Genomic DNA, 19,980 nt, shown 5'->3' on the forward strand with positions numbered 1-19,980 from the left:
AACATTACAAGTCAGTTATTGACTACATCTCTCGATAATATTTTTCTTCTTTCTTATATATATATATAGATTATGGTGTTTCCATACAATAAATATAATATAGAATTTATCAAATTCGCCAATGTACATTTGTTCTTCGAAGATTGCCCGAGAGATTCAAGTCAACAGTTTCGTTTAAGCGCGGATCATGATCCGAGGAATTGCGAGACGAGCGATGGCGTAAATCAAGCGGCCCAAATACCGACTCGATATTGGCGCGATATCGATCGGTATTCCGTGTGATTTTATCGTGCATTCAGCCTCGTATCGACTTAAATAGGAACATATCGACTTTTATAGGAATTCCATCGTCGTCGCGCGAAATGCTCCCCCTCTCCCCCCCCCCACCCTTTCTCGCGCATGAACGGGGAGAAATGTCAAAATTGATATTCTCCGCTCGCCTCGAGAACTGGCGCGCATAAACCCAGAATCCGATATTTCACGTGCCATATTCTCCCAACCTACTATCACCAACACCGATTCCATACGTGCGTGGCACACGTGAGATACACACCGACACGTCGAGTGTGCATCGCGTTCTTTCTCCGCGCCATGATCCGTGCTAGATAGAACGTGCGAGTTTGGAAGCTATACATCCACGATGGGATGTTTCGCCAGAGGCGCTCACGTACCATATCCGATTTTCTATTTGCCATATAAGCGCGCACAAATCTTACCACGATTCGTCATATTTCTCGAGAAACTTGACGGATGCGTCGTGTAATAATACGAGACGCGTGTGATACGAGGCTTAGATAACATTGACGATGTAATTCAAATTAGAGAAAAACGTGACACAAAATTATAAATTATTTGGTAATGCAATTGGTAATTATTTGGTTTGTGCAAAATAATTATTTAGAAACAATTTAATGTTTCTACAAGCATATAAATGGAAAGAGAGAAAAAGATTACTCTTCTCTGCATAAGTAAATTGTAAAACAAGTACATTACAATGCTGCATCATAATCCCCAGAATACGTTCGTGAGAAAAAATCGAAACGAAGAATTTATATCGATTTCCGTTTTTGAAGAGTTTCGAAACTGAAACCGCCACGCGCGCTCAGCTTAAATCGAATCGACTGCGACTGCTCGTTAAATTGAAGTCGAGAACGATCGCTGGTGCGACGTGCATAGCGCACGTAGGGCAGAATATCCGCGAGGCGACGGGGAAATATGGCGAGCGCCAACTTCCATGTACGTTTCCACTCGGCTCGATTAGGTCAAATCGTTTGTAATGTCGGAGCCCGGTTTCGGGCTCATTCCACATTCTGCGAAGTACACACTTTCGATATTTCTCGGTTTCCGCTTGCCGAATCACCGTCGATTGAGCACCCCTCTCGTCTTACCGAAAATCAGTTTCGCGTATCGTATTTGGCTACCCCTCCTAAATCCGGCAGGCATAAGGTGTGGGCGAGTTTAGCCGAGGCCCGAGGCCCGAGTTACCGGGTTTCTTATTGATGTCTTTTGGGGAAAACTTTGAGAGGTTGTTTCTACGGCGGACTATAAAGTGACACTTCCCGTTTGCAAACGTAAACTTGGTTCGCGGTTGATAGAGCGAATATTACGAGGTACGCACGCATATCCGTGCCCGCGGACGACGGAGAGGGAGATTGGGAGAGCGCGAAGAAGGATGATGAAGGATGCGAGAGGGGGGACGAAACGACGAGTGGATATGCGGGCTTTACCCATGGGAGTATTACGGATTCAAGGTGAGTAGAGGTCTCACGAAGTAACCCGAGACATCAGCGGAGTAATATTTCCATATTCTGATATCGAATAAATGGATCGTTCTTGCGCGCACGACGCAGGCATAAATTCTCGGCAGACCTATCATACATCACCGACCGGCGGAAAGACCCGCCGTGGCTGCATGGCTCTATGGCTATCGTACGAGGTGTGTGTCGAGAGTGCCGTCTTCCGTGCATTCGCTTCTTACGGACTTGTCATTCGTACTTTTTCACGTGGACAGTCGAACGAGAATAATCCATGTGGTTCGATCCACTGCCCTATCTCCATGTTCTGAGAGAGAGAGAGAGAGAGAGTTGCGTTTTGAAGACTTTAATTTTTACGGGATCACGAAACACACGTGAATTATATTAGGTTGATAGAGTTCTCACCATCGCACTGCATTCTTATTTATATTGTCAATGAATATTTTATTTTTGTAGTAACACTTTCAAATTAAGTAACATGGAGAATCAGATGAGTTAATATGGATTAACATTACACTATATCATTTCGTTGCCAGTCACAATTACAAAAGTTGATTTCATCTTTCTCTCTTCATTGATTTTTTTTCTCTCCAATACGTTCTGTTGGCTTACAGAAATTTCTATTATTCCTCTATTTTATCCAATATTTCGATCTTTGTTTTCTCTCTTTTTCTTTCTTTTTCTATTTCTCTTGAGACTTCTGTCATTTCCTCAGAGCGTGCGAGTATTCCAGCTCTTAACCACGTAGCGTGCATACTTACATGGCTTATGTCCAGTTGGCTGCGATGTGTTTAACATGTCGCTCTCTGTTACCAACCAGGCAATTCTCCGTGGCTGTGCACGACCCACGACCGGATCAGACTTCCTTTAACGTAATGAGATAAGATTCCCAGTTGAACAATGCAATAGGCCGAAGCCACCTCGCGCGATTCATTAAACAAAATGTTTAAAATTCGTATAACAATCTTTAAATCTAATTTTTGTCGTACATGTTGATTTATAAGCGTTTATTTCGAGCGTTATACATATAATCTTCGTTTTCTAAATCTTGATAAAATCGATATAGCGCTCCATCCACGTATTTCATTGTAAGTAATTTATGTTTTGCTAGAGAGTTGCGCCAGCTTTGAAATAAATAGTTTATACATATGAGTAATTGTTTAATGAACTTTTTCAATAAATATGACGAGACCTTTAATCATACGCATTCTTAATTTGATTCATACATAATATTATATGTATAATAGTCGACGCGCATATTATGATATCAACGTCCATGTCGATTAAACGAAAAACGGGTCAACGCAAGTGAATTCTCACCCAGCGAGGAAAAGTGTGTGGAAAGGGAAGCTGGAGCTGCGCGGCCTTGTCTTCCAGGCCCAGGTCGAATGTGTCAACCATACGAACGTGCGACAAGTAACCAGGATCGTTGCCAACGCCCCAGACCGACTGGCCGGACGTCTCGAACCACCAGCCTAGCGTATCGTCATGGGCACAACGTCGTAAACATCGTGCGTCGCGACTTGTAAATTCACCTGTGGCGTTTTAATGGTCTACCACGCGCGTGTATTAGTTTCAGGGACATTAATAACGCCGCGGTGAAAGCAGGCTATCACCGATTAATTAGTCACTTGGGTCTCGGATCCCTTTAGCACGGTCCCAAAATTTTCCGCAAAGCTCTCATGTATACCTGACAGGATCGCACTGATTGATATCGACAGAAAGTCTATACCTTTAATTAATATGAAAAATATTATGAAAAATGCAGAAAATAGAAGCTCGGTTTTCGTGCAAATAAATAAGTTGCAGATATAAAACTGTCTTTTCTTTTTGATTATAGAAGAATAAAGTCTAAATTTATATAAAATATCTAAAAAAATATATAAAAAAAATCAGATATTATTTAGTTTCTTTGGACAATGTAGAGCGAATTTTTCCTTAACAAAAATATCAGAAGTCATCATTTATTGCAACTTTTCAATTTTTAGCATCATATATCTTTGTAATTAAATATCAAATTAAAATTTTATTGAAATCCACCTGAATTTAACGAGTTAATTCTGATGTTTCTGTTGTTAATTTAATTTTCTGAAGTTTATTTTGCGGAAAATCTTTTAGCAATTATTTATTGCTCGAAAATTATTCGTGTCTATTAGTAGACATTTTTGTTAAGGAAAGATTAATTTTTCAAGTTAGCGAAAGACTATCCTGCGCATTGTCTGTACACATATATTGCCTAGAAACTCTTGTTTGTATTTACATATCGATGATAACAATAAATAACGGTAGAGTGATGTGGCGGGCGGAAAAATTTATCTGGATGTGATAATTAGATAATAACTCATGGTCAGGGTCATGAACTCTAACACGGCAGGTGAAATTAATTCGGAGATTATCCAGGAACGTTTATATTCGCCCGACACGATGCGACGCGACGCGACGCGCCGGGTGTCTACGACGACGCACAGGTCTCGAGCCTAATTCGTGTCTTCCTTCGCAACTTATAATTCAAGCTCGCAGACTGGAACCAAACTGAACAGAACTACGCTAACTTGCACAACGGTAATTATACACTCCATCCAGCCCCGTTCCCGCATTGTACCCGTCTTCCCTGCCTGCCTCTGTAGCCCTTAAATTTCGCTTTATTTATGTCTCGTCTGACGTTCTCCACGTTGAATCCAACCAGTTTTGGAATTAATCGCACAAAAACGCATACGTTTATGTTAATTCGTACCGGATGCATTCTCTCTGCATTTTACAAATATTTCACATATAATTAATCCTTTGAGGAATATGTTTTTATTAAAATAAAATTAATTCTCTATATAATTTAAAAAAAAAAAAATATTTATATTAATAAACTATTACACTGCAGTCTCTCTCTATATAATGAGCGCTATAATAAATATGTAATTTAATTCAGTGGACTTTTCGCGTTTGCGCTGATCTCATTCTGTACCTTTATCGCAAAACGTACAGGACAAACAGCGACGTTACGTGATTTTCGAGTTTCATTTTATCAAAACGTTTGTGAGGCTCGCGAGCGCCTATAGTAGATAAACGTCGCGTGTTAACAAGCATTTAGACCGTTCCTGTCGCTTTGTCAGGTCGCAGACGTATCTTTTTCGACGCGCACCCGCGTTCCATTTTAAGCCTCAACAATGCTGACGCGGCGCTGCGAAATTTACTGTATCTGGCGCCACTTCTATATTTACGATGGATACCGAGAAAGAGAGATATCTACGTGATTCAACGAACGAATTAACAGACGAATAGAACGGCAGCGCGTCTCCGGCATACCCCAGTCTGACGCTCCTTCCGCTTTTCATTCCAGCCCATACTCTCCGTCCGACCGTGTTCGAATTAAAACGCGAATCCTAACAGACGAACGTGCGTCGTCCACATTTACACATGCCACTTTGCGCGGTCACGCTTAATAACTCGAAAATTAATCCCAACGTACCGAGTCATGAGACCGAAAATGAGGACCGAGGATGAGCTTATTATTCTCTTTGCCGGTATTATGTCGACTCAACATCTATCTCCGACGTTTCGTAAATAATTGTAAAACAATTTGAGGTTTCAGATTAATTATATCATAATTATATATAATATAAATATTATTATATGATAACATGTATGATATATAAAAAGCAATTGTCTGTCATAAGTAATTACCATCGACAACTCACTTTGAAATGTTCTTCGTTGATGCGTGCACGTGTGCACACATACAAATTGATATTTTTATTTTAATTGCTTCTGCATATTTAGGAGTAAAGCCAGCAGAATTATTGAAATCGCATAAAAATAAATTGCAGTCGCGAAACATTAATCGCCGTCAATCGCGTTAAAATAACGGAAATCTGTCGGTCTCCAAATACTTCTGCGAAAATGAGGGAAAAAATCCACGAGCTTGCGTGCGAACGGTATACACAATGGCATTATGTAAAGCAGTTAGTGATTTAAATTTCGGAATAGCATACGCGACCAAGACGGCTCGCACAAATCGTTGATGAGAGCGCGCTTCGTATATGCGAAGACGGTATTGCTATGCAGGACGCGCAGGAGCAGCATAACGGTAAGGCTCCGTTCGCAAACGATCGGTAGTGTCATTGTGCCGCCACAATGCAAGGTTATTCATCTTAAATTCTCACGGCGACATCAATCCTATCGTTCGATAGAAATCTCCCCTCTTTCAAGAGAGTGTTTTCAGCTTCATTAGAAAGACGTGTCCCATGAATATGCGCGATACATAAGCTGATCAAGTTGCCATATCTCGTCGCTTATCCACCCAGACAATTTTCTTTGTAAAACCTTTCACCAACATTACGCGCATCCTGATGCCGGTAATCTCGTTAACTACCTCTCGTGCGTTTAAGTCACACGTTGCAGGTGAATAGACGGACATGCTAAAATACTGCAGCTGTCTACATACGTGGACGTGCGCATGACAATAAAATGGAAAAATAGATTAAACTAGATTCTCTATTTTATCTCTAATTTTGTTTATTTATTTATTAATATATATTGTAATGATCAACAAATCTTTTTTATGTATAAAAAAAATTCAGATATATGTATATATACTTTATGCGGCAAAAATTGATGATTTATGCAACAACTGTTTCTTTTTACAACTATTCGTTTTTGGAATCGTACTTTGAGCATATTACTATTCATGGTCAAATAACGGTGATACCTGCTTCGCGAAACGTTTGTGGAATACGGTGCATATCTTCCAAAATATGTGTGTTGCTGAGTTGAATTTTACAGCAACGTAATTATATAACTTTAGCGGAATAAGTATAGAGTAAGTATAAAATTCGATAACGTAAGTAGACCACTTCGTTTATATAAAGTTTAGTATAAGAGACGAGAAAGATGTATGAGAGAAAATCACGTGTATAACAGTAAAATAAACTTCCTTAGCATAATTGTTCTTAACATAACTCGTACGTAATTAATGATACTTGACGTCTTACTCAAGAAGGTCGTTAGAGAGAAAGACAGCCGGGTATTTTCACACTCGAGATTTAAGCAGTTTTTCGTTCGCGAGTAGAGCATATCAAGAAGTAGATGTTGTTCCGGATATACCTTTTGTGCGCGGCTGATAGTATGTGTACGTGGAATTATATCTATGTATGGTATATGTGTGTGTGTGTGTGTGTGTGTACGTGTGTGTATTTAGAGTAGCGCCTCGCGTGGAATACACGTTGGCTGCTAACTCAGCTGACCGGTCATTAATAAACCGAAGCCATTACCAAGCAACCTCCGAATGTGCATGACCCTCCATGTATTGCAACTATGTATGAGTATATGCGGATGCGTGTATGTTTGCGTATATGTATGTATGTGTGTGTGTGCGTCTAAAACCACTATCCTCAGAGTTTCCCTCTCCGATCGAGATCCAACCCACGCCAACCCTCCCGTTCTTGTAGCACCCCCTTTTGAGGCCCCCCTACATCCTCTTTAGCCGGAACAGTGCGGCGGCCAAGTCAGGGTATAGTCGACCGGTTATAGTGTTGCTCCCGTTGGTTTGTCATTTATAAATGTCCTCGCGAAATGACCCGTCCGTACATCTCATCCCCTAAGCGCGGTCATTAAAGTCAGCCATACTTGCGCCGCAACACGGAAAGTTTGTACGTAAAATAAATAATTTTCTTAAATTACAAAATTTGCAAATTAATATTACCGTAACGAGGTTATTGAGCAAGAATGAACAAAAAATATTGCGATAAAAGAAATCGACGATTCCGGTCAGAAATACAATCTTTTTTAAACGTGAGAGTTCGCAAAGAATGTGACATGTTTCGCAAGAAAAATAGCACGATTGCTATATGCTGCAATTAGTTTTAGTCGTTATTCCTGAAAGAATCTGTTGTCTTTAATTGCACTTTAAACCACGAATCCGAATCGTAAGATGCATAATGTATGAGTATACCGTTTGTGGTTGGAGGTGAAAAGTACGCCTAAAGTCATTGCGATTCTTCGCCGATCGAAGAATCAAGGAATTACGGCGAATTTAGATTCTAATCCAGTCAATGCACGATGCAATTGTTACATATGCTCGCACATGCCATCGTGCTTGTTTCCAAGTATACGCGCAACACGAAGAGATTTGATATAAACTTACGATGTAATTTCATAAACGTATATGAGACATCAGTCCAATATAATGTGATATACAGCTTAATAAGAAAAATATAAATTTGCAACAAATATTATGTCACATTAATTTCATAAAAATATTGGTATTTAATTTTCCTACAAATTACAAAAATTAGAAGTCTAATTCATGATGAATTACTGATTTCAAAATTTGACGCGGTTATTGGAGGGTAAGCCACAGAGATATATTTCGTTTCGTCGCGGCTTGTTTTCCGTATATTTGAAAGGATCGGTATGCCAGCAAGGGTGACATACCACGCTCTTGGATAGCGTTGGATAAGAACGCGAAAGTCTCCTTTGTCGCTGTCAGCCAAGATTTGAGGGAAAATAATACCATGCCACACGAGGGTGTTTTGTCCTGTTGCAGCGTTGGCATTGAATGGCGTGTCTATTGTAAGAATTATGGTATTTCAGCATATAAAACGTCTTTTATAGAAAATGTGTATAACAAATGATATGAGAGTATAAAGACTACAATATTGAATTACATTTAAATATTTTTAAATATTTCTTTAAAAATAAATATCTAGATTGAATAAATGTATGTTGAACGTGTATAAAACAAATAAAACTAATGGATCGAAACTACTAGCAATGTCGCGTAAATAATTCAAAGCTCAAGTACTTCAATATTTACATGAGTTGTTCAACACATGGCCATAAAAATTCCAAGAAATCTGTAAGAAGGATGTACAAATTCCAATAGCGTGCAACAGTTTTCGCGACTTTTTTTTTTTTATTACGGATGATCGATAAGATGCTCGATTGCAAAGGAAGCGAAAAATGGTAAAGTAGAAAAACTTGTACTTGTCAGGAAGCGGGCTTCATGACACCTGTTAACGTTTGAATTTTGATCGATCGATGACGACAACGTCGATACTCGTCCATAACTTTATGGGGGGGTAGCGTGTAAGGAAGAAGAGAAAGCCGCATATCGGACAGTTATGGTATAACACTGTATGGGGGATACGCGAAGCAGACAGATCGTAATATGATGTCACTGGCCCGTGGTAGTACTGAATACAAGGTTTCCCTCTCAGAATTGACGAGTGCGTATATCAAACCATAGAAAGAAACTACTCTACAAGATATTTTCATACATTATTAAAAAAATATATCCGCTCTATTATTATTATACAATATATATTTCCCGAATGCGCGCACGTAAATGATATAATATTTGTGTTCCTACTCGGTTTATCCAGCATGAAGGATAAAATAATATATAACTGGTCAAATAATTTATAAATTGAATAAAGTTGACATTTAACTCGCACATGAAATTGTTATGCGCGACAAAATTTTGTACGACATTATCGTTATTAAGCAATTACGATATAACGCAGATAAATCGCGCTACGATATTTTCAGTCTCTTGAGAATATTTCCACAGGCAATGGTATATCGTTTACATCGTTCCTGCTTCCGCACCCTTTTTATACCCTGTCCCTTCAACCTTCACGTATCCCATACGTCTAGAGGATTCGATATTCGAACATAAAAATCAGCTTTGTCCGGACATGCCGGAGGGGATTATGCGCGCGAGTTCGTAACTGCCAACGTATTTGTTGCTCTCATATAGTATTCTCGAAACGATCTCTTTGGCATTTTTCATAATTGCTTTCGAAAAACATGTTCCATATTTATAACAATGGTGTTCTCAATACAGTTTTCATTAAAATATCAAAATTTTTATCCAAACGAAATCATAAATTAGCCTTAAGAAATATCAGTATTGCAACATATGCAGTATTTCTTTGAATGAGTAATGCCTACAATTTACACGATCGGTTCGAGCGTGCTTGTGTATTAAAATCTAGCACCGACGTTCAAAGTTTTATACGCGCCAGTTCAATGCTCGATCGATCGCCCCGTGAAGCGTCCGCCACGAGAAATGATTGGCGAGTTTTAAAACGGGCCATAAATATAACGGACTCGTCAATAATGCACGCGCGCTATCAATATATGAAGAGAGAGATGCGAGCTTATGTATCAACGTAATGGCGGTCCATTCGGTATAGCTACTGCCGCCGGATTCGGGGATACGCGCGGCGGTGCCTCTGGTGGAGTGCGGGGACCCATATTGCGGCCAGGATGTTTCATTAAATATTTACATAGCATCGTGCTGCTATCAGATACGCTTCAAAATTCATGTCGATTGGCGCGCTATGGACGTCGATTGAAAAGCCCTTCCCCCTTTGGGCATAACTTTACGAACCGTGGAGCCGGAAATGACGCCGTTTCTGCGCGTCCGGGAATAATCATTACGGGATTAGATCAATATTTCAGTAGAGGAAAAAATGTCCTTTCACAAAAATGGTCTGGCAAAAATCATTAAAAATCAAAGATCGAAAGATTTATCAATGGCAGAATATCAGCATGTTATACCTGTGTCTCAGATTTGTATTTAAAAAATTTTCAAAGAAGTGTAGAACACTAATATATTTAATTTTATTAATTATTTATATCAATTTTTAGTGAAAGATCATTCTAAATTAACGAGGAACATAAATAATGTTTCATAACCGTTGCGGGAGGATGTTAAGATAACGTGCGGCGGCGACAAAACGTTTTTCAGGAGTGCAGAAATGTTATTAATAGATCAATAGTATTTGAAATTCTAGCAGGAGCTGAGCCCACCGCAGAGAAATTTCACTGGTTATCAGGGCTTTCGAACGAGCCCGTAGTTGACGCCTTTGGTCACATTGATTCGTCTGCAGTGAGAATAAACGAGAGGTTGCAATACGAGACCGGGTACTCGTCATACTCTCACGGCGTCGATGGTCACTCAATAGCCGATAGTGAAGGCTTAACGAATCACAATGCAAATGGCAGCCTGTGAATTGACTACCCAGGACACGCGTCACCGCCACGGCACAGCCGATCGGTGAATATTGAATTCCAAATTCCTCAATTATCGGTGACAGTGCTCTATTTGTTATACTATCTGGGAGCGAGGCACGTAGAAACGATGAGCTTAGCCCGAGTCTGCGGCCTAAAATATGCCGTTTACAGTGACGTGAAGGTACGCGACGAGTGCGTTGCATATGTAATCCCTACTTAGAGTCACCATTACCGTAATATACGACGCATTAACCAAGTTTCTACCTTCGATACAGCGACTTCCTCGCGACCGTTCTGCGTCTCTTCCTCTACCTCTTTCCCTTTTACCCCTCTTTCTCTCTCTCTCTCTCTCTCTCTCTCTCTCGCTCCTTCCTCGCTAAATTAAAGCCGCATACCAAACACACGCTAATACCAACATTGATGATATTATTATAGCTTGTAATCTGTATTTATATCCATTAAGGTTTATTCTTGCGCTTTGTACGTGCTTTCAAGAGAAACATACATTCGGGAGTATGAATAAATTACTTGCACTTTTCTCTGACTTTTTTTCCCCTTTTCTAGACAACCGAACTATCTTTAGACTAATCGACTAACTGTTTTCAAGCTGTTCACCGGATACGCTGATGTTAAATGAAAAAAGGGAATGCTTGTTTGCCCGTGTTCAATATCTGACACGCATGACGCACTTAGTATTCCGCTTCCTGGCATGCAGTACCATGAAAAGTTCTCTGTTCTATTGCTCCAATACTTAAGCGTTCCATTGTACATAGAATGCCAAGTTATTTACTGTGACTTTTAAATAGCCCGCACCTGAAATGTGGTTTGGCGTACAACCAAGGAAACAAAGCTAGTAAATCCTAACAAAGCTAAATCCTAAGAAAGCTAGTAAATCCTGATAAAGGCGCTTAATATATTTACAATATAATCTATTGTATACATAAATATTACTTAATATAACTTGATATATGTTTATAAGTATTATTTATATCTTATTATTTTTGTTCATTTATATGTTAGAAACTTATAAATCAATTGGTTGAAAAAAAAACATATAATTAACTATTTTAACTTCTTCATTTTCAAATAAAATACTTCGATAATAATAATAATAAAAATAATAAGACAATATTAGATCTAAAAAAATAAAGTTAGATTACTATTTTTTAATAAATTTTAATTAAATTTACTCTAACAAAACTTTTAAAATAAAAATGAAGTTTACTTAAAATTTAAGTAATAATGGTATTACCTATCTATTTACATTCTTGAAATCTAATATTGTATTTTAAAGTCCTATTATTTTTACTTGCCTATAAATAAAATTATTAAAATTCCGAGAGATTTGTAGTGAAGGGAAAAATGTGCTGTAATTCTTTATATATCTATCAATATAATAATAATAATAATTTAAGTAACTCAATAATAATCTACATGGCCGCGTATATCACAGTAATCTGTATTAAGCCATACAGGCTCTCGCAATACTATCATTCCCTTTAATTCCTTAGGCTCCCCACATTAAGCGTACGATTGTAAGTCTTGGGTCAGATTCAGCTTGAACTTGGAACATTAAGCGGTTTCCACCTTCGAACTGGTATCCTCCTCGCCTTGCACTCCTCTCTTATCCATCTTTACTCGAAATTCGCGTTCGACTCCTCCGATGTGTAACTCGAGTTCCTCAAGTTCGAATTCTCTTTAGATATCCACCTTAGCGGCGTCTGCCAATAAAGGGTCTAGCAGACTCCCCCGATGCTCAAGTGTGTCCAGTGTAACTCGGTGATCTCCAACTATCCCATAGGATTACCAACTATTCTCGAAGACGAGGCCATCGGGGATTAGAGCTGCTGGTGGCTGGTCCCGTCGTCCCTTCCGCCAAGTACGCCTTTCCATGACCATCGAAATCACCTTCCCCTCCCTCCCTCCCTCCCCCACCCTCGTTCCCTTACTTCTGAATCCTATAGTCCAGGGTGGCTCTTGGACGGGCCAACCGCCACTACACCACCACCGCTGAGCCAATATCAATTATAAGAGAAGACAAGAGCCCTGCAATCACGCCCGGGCAGACCTTAACGGATCAAAGGTCTTCCAGCTCGCGGCTGTATGGGATCACCAGTTTTTAGATAAGAAATACTTCAATTAACCCCCGCCACCCCCCGCTCATCTCTGCTATCGCCCCGATCCCATACATCGCAGCCGGAAATATTTTTACTATTCCACGGAACAATATTACTTCCGGATTGATCGAACATGAATCTGTCGTATGAAAGTAACGAGTTCTATGAAATATATTGTATATAAATTATTATCATAGGATAATGGAAAAACTAAAATTGGAAATCAAATAATCTATAATTTAAGACAAAAAATTATCTTTAAAATTTTTGAAATATAAATGGAAATTATTAATTTATTTTTAATTTATTAAAAACTAAATACGTATTTATCAAATAATAAATATAAATGACATCGATATTATTTACATTTAATTATGTATGTTTATACAAAGACGTAGATATACATACAGATGCATATATTTTAGATATTTAAGTAAAAATTATGTAAAAAATCTAAAGAAACAATTTACAAGTAACTCTATAGAATCATCTGCAAATGAGATAAATTTCAGTCAAAATCAAATTTAAAATTAAATCCTGGTATGTTAATACGCATTACGTATCTTTTGTTTCGTCCATATACGTACTTCAATTTGTCTAATATTACACATACACTTTACGACTTCCGTGGATCGACACGAAATTTCCATAAAGGTAAAAGCGCATTTTGTGTATATGTATGCATTTACCGTAACATAGCGCTTGCCATAAGGTGATGACATTTTGTTGCCGCGCAAAAGCATATGCGCTACGCACCCTCTTACCAATATCATAAATATGTGAGAACATTTATGAGAGTGCATCTCCGAGATTTTATCGTGCATGAAAAATTCAACGTTTCGTCTGTCCGGAGAAACAGGTCCTACAACTTGCCTAATGACACCCATTAATTAATTTATAGACTAGCTCATATAAAAGACCAAATATACATTCCATTAAATATTGTCGTCTTTCTACCTTTCGAGTTCTAAAATTATCTTATTTTCAATAAAAATAAAACTGGGGCAAATTAGAATTTCGACCATGATATAACTACTTTACGTTTTCGATTTCGGAACGCACGAAACTTTTTCCCGCCGTCTTTCACAATCTTATATAACCCCATATAATATGGAATCTCATATGCACTTAGTTTTCATTGCTGACCTCTCGTACGTAATATTATAAGATATATCGTAGTCCGTGGCTCCCTACGGCATACTGACCGCTCACATACTTTTTCGGACTCTTCGACTATAAGCCAAACTCGACTGTCGCATTTCTACTCTTAAACGAAAAAGAGTTTCTCTCTTTTCCTTATTTTCATTTCTTCATATTTTTCTAGAAATTGCGTTAGTATTTCTAGATTTCAAAACATAATCTTTACGTAATAAAGAGAACGATAAAAATATATAATTTAAAAAAATAACAAAAGATAAGATGTATAACAAAATAATTTATGAAAGTTTAACAAGTATACCATTTTATCCAACAAAATTTTAATTTTATAATTTATAATATTATATGTTTTAATGAATAAAATAGTTTTTAAGTCTTTAATAAAGAAAATGTAAAACTTTTTGATTAAAGATCTTTATAAAATTTTAATCCTTTTGAATTATAAATGATCATTTAATATCTATACACGTGGAAAAAATGTAGAAAAAATATATTTATGACGATCGTTGAGAGATTATTAAAGAATGTTTTACTGGATTAAGGACCGAATTGCTGCATAAGATTAACATGAAAGACGGTACAGAAGAAATTCAATTCTTCAATCAAGGCTGCTAAAACTACATACGCGGCTTTCTTGCTGCATCAGAATACTCTTATAAATATTTCACGGGCGCACGCAGATTCCAGGGGAGTCGCCGACGTATCTCATGGGGCCTACAACGACGAGGGTGTTTGCGCGAGTTCTTTTTCTATTATACCGTGATTTTTTATTGACGAAGTGGACACTGTGGTCTCGCAAAGGGTCCGAGGACATCTATTACTTTGTTACTTGCTTTTTTCGCCGCTGCACACCTCAAATACACGAGCGCGCTCCCACGCTCACATCCCCGGCCTCGTGCATATACGTGGTCGCTCCGCGACCCTTCTTCGCGAAGGGTAGAAACTTGGATGAAAAAAGGATAGAGGATAAGAACGACGAGGAGAGAACTCGCTCGCGCGCTCAAGGAAAGAAGGAGAAAGAGCAGTTCGGAAAAGACAGAGAGAGAAAGAGAGAGAGAAAGAGAGAGAAGGGGGATAGCTCGGATAAACTGACGTACTGGAGGGAGAAAGCGCGAGAACAGGTCAGTTTTGTCCCAAGCGTGCAATGCTCGAGGCCATAGATCACGCAATATCAGTTGTCAGGCTGACTCCAACGGATCGAATGGCGGAGGCGATGGGGTGGACACGGGGGCTGCCGGGACAACTGGACACTGACTGTCCCTGAAGTGCGAGTGATGACCCTCGGGGGAGCCCCCTGGCCCATGCAAAAACGTCGCGGCCGACTCCCTCCGCTCCTCGCCTAGGTAACCCTCAGGCTGCTACCGTCCACCGTCACCTTTTCCCCGTTTATGGCAAAGGACACATAAAAAGGAATATGTAACGAAGGCCGATAATTCACGTTGCTGCTTATTTCTCCACCCAAACACTCTCTCTCTCTCCCTCAATCGAGCCAAACAGGGGCAGAGGGGGGAAGGGAGAGAACTTTTTTTTATCGTTCGAATTCTCGGACAGCGGAGATTTCCGTTGTCCGGGAGGGTTTGAATATGGTTTGATAGGGCTACCGCGCAATCGGCCTCTATGTGTTTCTCCGTTCTCCGTTTTCCCTGCAGACCGTGAATACGAAATTGCCCGGTCGCCTCACCGGTGCCCCATTCGCCGCTGACTTATTTATGTGATTGCCTATCGAGTCGATGAAAAACAATGTGCAACAGAAGTGTAAAGAGGCCAGAGGGGAAAGATCGATGGGTATAAGGGTGATTCTTCTCTATCTTCCTTGACCGTTTGATGTAATTCTAGCGGATTCTCTTCGTATTTAATGTCTGAGATATATAAGGTACGTTGGGTGCCATTCGACAAGTCTCAAATGCATCTCGAATGCAACGTAATTCAACATAAATCAAATGATTCATCAGACTTCATATTTTCTTGCGTAATCTCATGTCTGTGTTGATATAATCTAGTTAACCTGTGCATTCTACTATAATTAACTAAAATTAATATTTTCTGTCTGTCAAACACTCAGACCTATCTCTTATGTCACGCAGAAAATTAAATGCGGGTGCCTGAACTTCATTTACTTGACATGAAGATCGCGTCCAACGTCAACAAGAGGCGACAAGCATATTTAGCGATAAATGGACGGTGAGAAAACCCCGTGTCTTCGGTGACTAAAGCAAATAAGAAATCATATTAAGCCATGTATCGTGGACGTCGCTCATTTAGCGTCGATAACATATCGCACGGAAAATAATATTTTATATGTACGCAGAATGCATTACAGGAGAAAGACATTTCCGTTATGCGGCGGCATAACTAGAAGCGATTTGCCACGCTTATAAATCGACAAAACTTCCACTACGAGATTCTTTCGATCTTGCCGAAAGATTTTTTTCTCATCGCGTCTCGACAAAAACGGAAAGAGAGGTGCGAAGGTAAAGAAGACGGAAAGGGAAATTATATATACATGTATTATATATATATATATATATATATATATATATATAGAGAGAGAGAGAGAGAGAGAGAGAGAGGGAGTGCATTCGAATCTCCTCGATCCGCCTATAGAAGCGTTGGACAAAGCGACAGCGAGCACTAAAATTAGCGGCGAACAATGCACGCGGCTGGATTCAGACAGAGTTAAGTGTCACTGCTCCCTCCCCGCCCTGCCGTCCCTTCGTCGTGTCGCACTCCCGTGCTCACTGGCAACTCGTTCCCGATTTCGCTCGCACTTGCCGCTTTTCTTCTCTCTCCTGTCTTTTTTTTTTGTCGCTTTTACTTTCCTTTTCTTACGATTGGAGAAACCGTAAGTGGCAAATTCGAGATTCGGGATCGGCTCGATGGCACTATCACTATCGGCGACGCCGAAAACGATGGTAACTGAATTGTCGCGTCACCGTTCTTCATCGGGCTCTCGTACGTGATGCGAGACGTTGCACGCGTCTATCTATAGCGACGAGGCACGATTGGCGTGAGCGCAGTTAGCGCGCGATGAATGCTTGCTCTCCTGTCGTCGATCCATTTCTTCTTCGCTGTATTGCCCGTTCTGTTTTTCTCTTAGTCGTCGCCCTCTCCTCTCTTTTCTTCTCTTATTTTATTTTTTTACCAGACTATGTTTTAATGTTTCTAATTCTCACATTGAATTTCGACGTTTCAGTTTCTTTATTTATAATTCACCTTGATTTGTGAATTATTTGCATGAAATATGTATCCCGATATGGATACAATGAAAGATCAACTCTCATTTAATTAGTACAGAAACATTTTTTGGATGGTGTTTCATTATTACACACTTACGTGAGTTATTTCTGTAAACACATTTGAGAATTTCTGGCGAGCTTTTGAATCAATCAGTTTTGAGATCGACATTGTCGTTAACTATTAACAAAATGACAGAAAGAAGTGATTTTCCAGTCCGCGAGAGTTACTCTTCCTACGTTATTTTCAACTATTCGTTCGTTAATATTTGATTTTACATACGACACTCCAATAAACGCCGAGATAAATTAATGCTATTGATAAGTGTGTTGGCAGAAGCATCAATAATGCTCCTCGATAATCCGATAGCTCCGCGAAATTATTTAATACAACGGCGTGCAGCGCGATCTTTATAAATTATTGTATCCGCAAACTTGGTATTCGCAATGTGCATCGCTACGTCAACCTTTGAAATGTTTATAGCATTGAAAAACATTTCTCGCAATGTCGCTTCCAAAACATATATTCGCGCAGTTTATTGTGAATGTAACTCCATTCAATCATCTAAAAGAGGTTTCTACGCACAGCAGCCGCAACATATTTTAAACGTATCATTCTTTATGCACAAAATATCGTATGCTTATCGATCGCCGACTAATTAAAAATCACCGAACGGTAATTAATCGGGCATAAAGTTCAACAATCGTCAACATTCTCAGAAGCAATCACATTTCAGTTATCCGAACGAATAAACATGCCGGGGGAGCGCGATGAGGGGGAGCAGATGAACCGAAAGTTTTTGCGTAGCGCGCGAGTGTTGAGAATCGTCCACGGAGAATTATCGGGGGGTGGTGAAGAAGCAACGCAGGTAGGAGGGGCGAAACACGCTGGCGGAAAGTTTAGAGTTAAATTTGCCGTAAAATTATTGACGGAAGTCTAAGCGAGCACAAATCATAACGCTCCGTGAATCCGTACTGCGGGAAATACTCCCCGCGAATCCCCCTGGCTCTTGTCGACCACCCTATACGCGGCCTGTTTTCTCGCTCGCACTCTCTCCCCCCTCCGCCCGCGCTGTCCCTCTCTCTCTCTCTCTCTCTTTCTCTCTCTTTCGCTCTCCTACCCTCCTTCTCCTACTCTTTCGAAGTCTGACTAGTTGAAGAACATTCGATCTGCCTACATCACTCAAATGACTCGTCCCGGGACTCGCGTCTGTGTACGCGTTTGTGCACTCGGGGCTACGTGTATTCGAATCGGGCGAATCCATCCTGGATTATCTGCCGTGAAATTGTTCAATTTACCTCCCATTTTCAACAGCAAGCTATTTGTTTCATCGCTCTGCATTTCAGAGACGTACTCTTTGATACTTACGCAATTATATATATAAAATGTAATTATAATTATATTATAGAATTTTTGTAACAAACGTCATCCAGATGGAAACACGATCTCAATTTGGAATAAGTCAACACAGATTTAACTTTGCTTTTTTTCTCGTCAACCTTTTGTTGAGTTTATGTGAACGTCAATAAATGTAATTTTCAATTAAAATACATAATAACACAATGTAAGAACAATGGAAAGCAGTCAGGAAATAAACAGAAACTATTTGAATTATTACGAAAGGATTTCTTATTGTACATCGAAAGTGGTACTTTCGGCCCTGGAAATTCGTACTTTGCAGCATCAGGGTTGAGGGATCACCGCGCGCGCCTAGACTTTGACTGTTTATCTACCGGCTTTTATGTCGGATTTATGAGGAGGCAAATGGAAGAAAAACATGACTGGCACGTGTTTATTGTCAACGTGCGCAACTCCGCCATTGTACCGTGCCGGCCTGCTAGTATTTTCTTCTCCGGCCATATCTTCTAGCACTTTTTCTTTGCTTCTCCACCTCATCCGACAACGTCCAACGTTACTTCTCACGTTACTCCGGAGAGCTTAGCCCTCGTAGACATACGACACGTAAAGGTATAATGCTGAGCAGTACTCAGCCAGTTATCGCCATATGTGATGTTGCACTAAACGCGACTTTGTCATGCATTGCCATTTTCCTATGTGACTTTACGGTGGACACCCGGTCCAGTTTTATGAGTAAGAAGTACATCTACAAATTTTCAACAAAACGGAAGAATGGCTAATTAAAATAAGTTTATGTATATTAAACTTATGTTAAACATATATCAGAGTTGCAAATTTTGTTTCAAATGCAGATACGGGTTATAGCCATTATATAACTTATATGCAAGAAAATGATATAATTATATAGACTAATAATATTTTTGTATACTGTATTTTTGTATATGTAATTATATAATTAATAAATATACGCATAGACTTTGAAAATATTTCGTTTTGTATTCATTCTACGGGATTAGTTTTAAAGTTTTATATCGATACTTTAAAATAACATCACGTCAAGTTAAGTGCGACGATAATTTGGTATTATACAATCGTCCAATTCGTATTTTGGCTACCCGTGGGATCGTATTAAGATAACACGAGAGGTTTGAACACGATGAAGAAACATTAGCTACGACTAACACACGTGTGATGATCGTGATCGCGAAATTGTCGTTACAACTGCCATGGCCGATGGTGCGGCGCGGCGGAGCGAAGAATGCCGGGTATATCGATTTGAGCTCAATAAAAAAGTCATTTGAGAACTGCAAAAGCGCCGTATTGGCTGTAAAACGTTTGGCGGG

At 39.4% G+C, this 19,980-nt stretch overlaps 2 protein-coding genes across 9 annotated transcripts in view; one reads left to right on the plus strand and one right to left on the minus strand.

The window, feature by feature from the left end:
• Positions 1 to 19,980, plus strand: part of LOC143900272 (uncharacterized) — a 227,408-nt gene that overhangs the window by 181,277 nt on the left and 26,151 nt on the right. The window lies entirely within an intron of this gene.
• The window catches only part of LOC143900269 (18S rRNA (guanine-N(7))-methyltransferase), a 166,205-nt gene that overhangs the window by 55,380 nt on the left and 90,845 nt on the right, over positions 1 to 19,980 (minus strand). The window lies entirely within an intron of this gene.

Source organism: Temnothorax americanus, unplaced genomic scaffold, assembly GCF_048541705.1.
Source record: "Temnothorax americanus isolate GAGA-0224 unplaced genomic scaffold, ASM4854170v1 Scaffold3, whole genome shotgun sequence".
Lineage (NCBI taxonomy): Eukaryota > Metazoa > Arthropoda > Insecta > Hymenoptera > Formicidae > Temnothorax > Temnothorax americanus.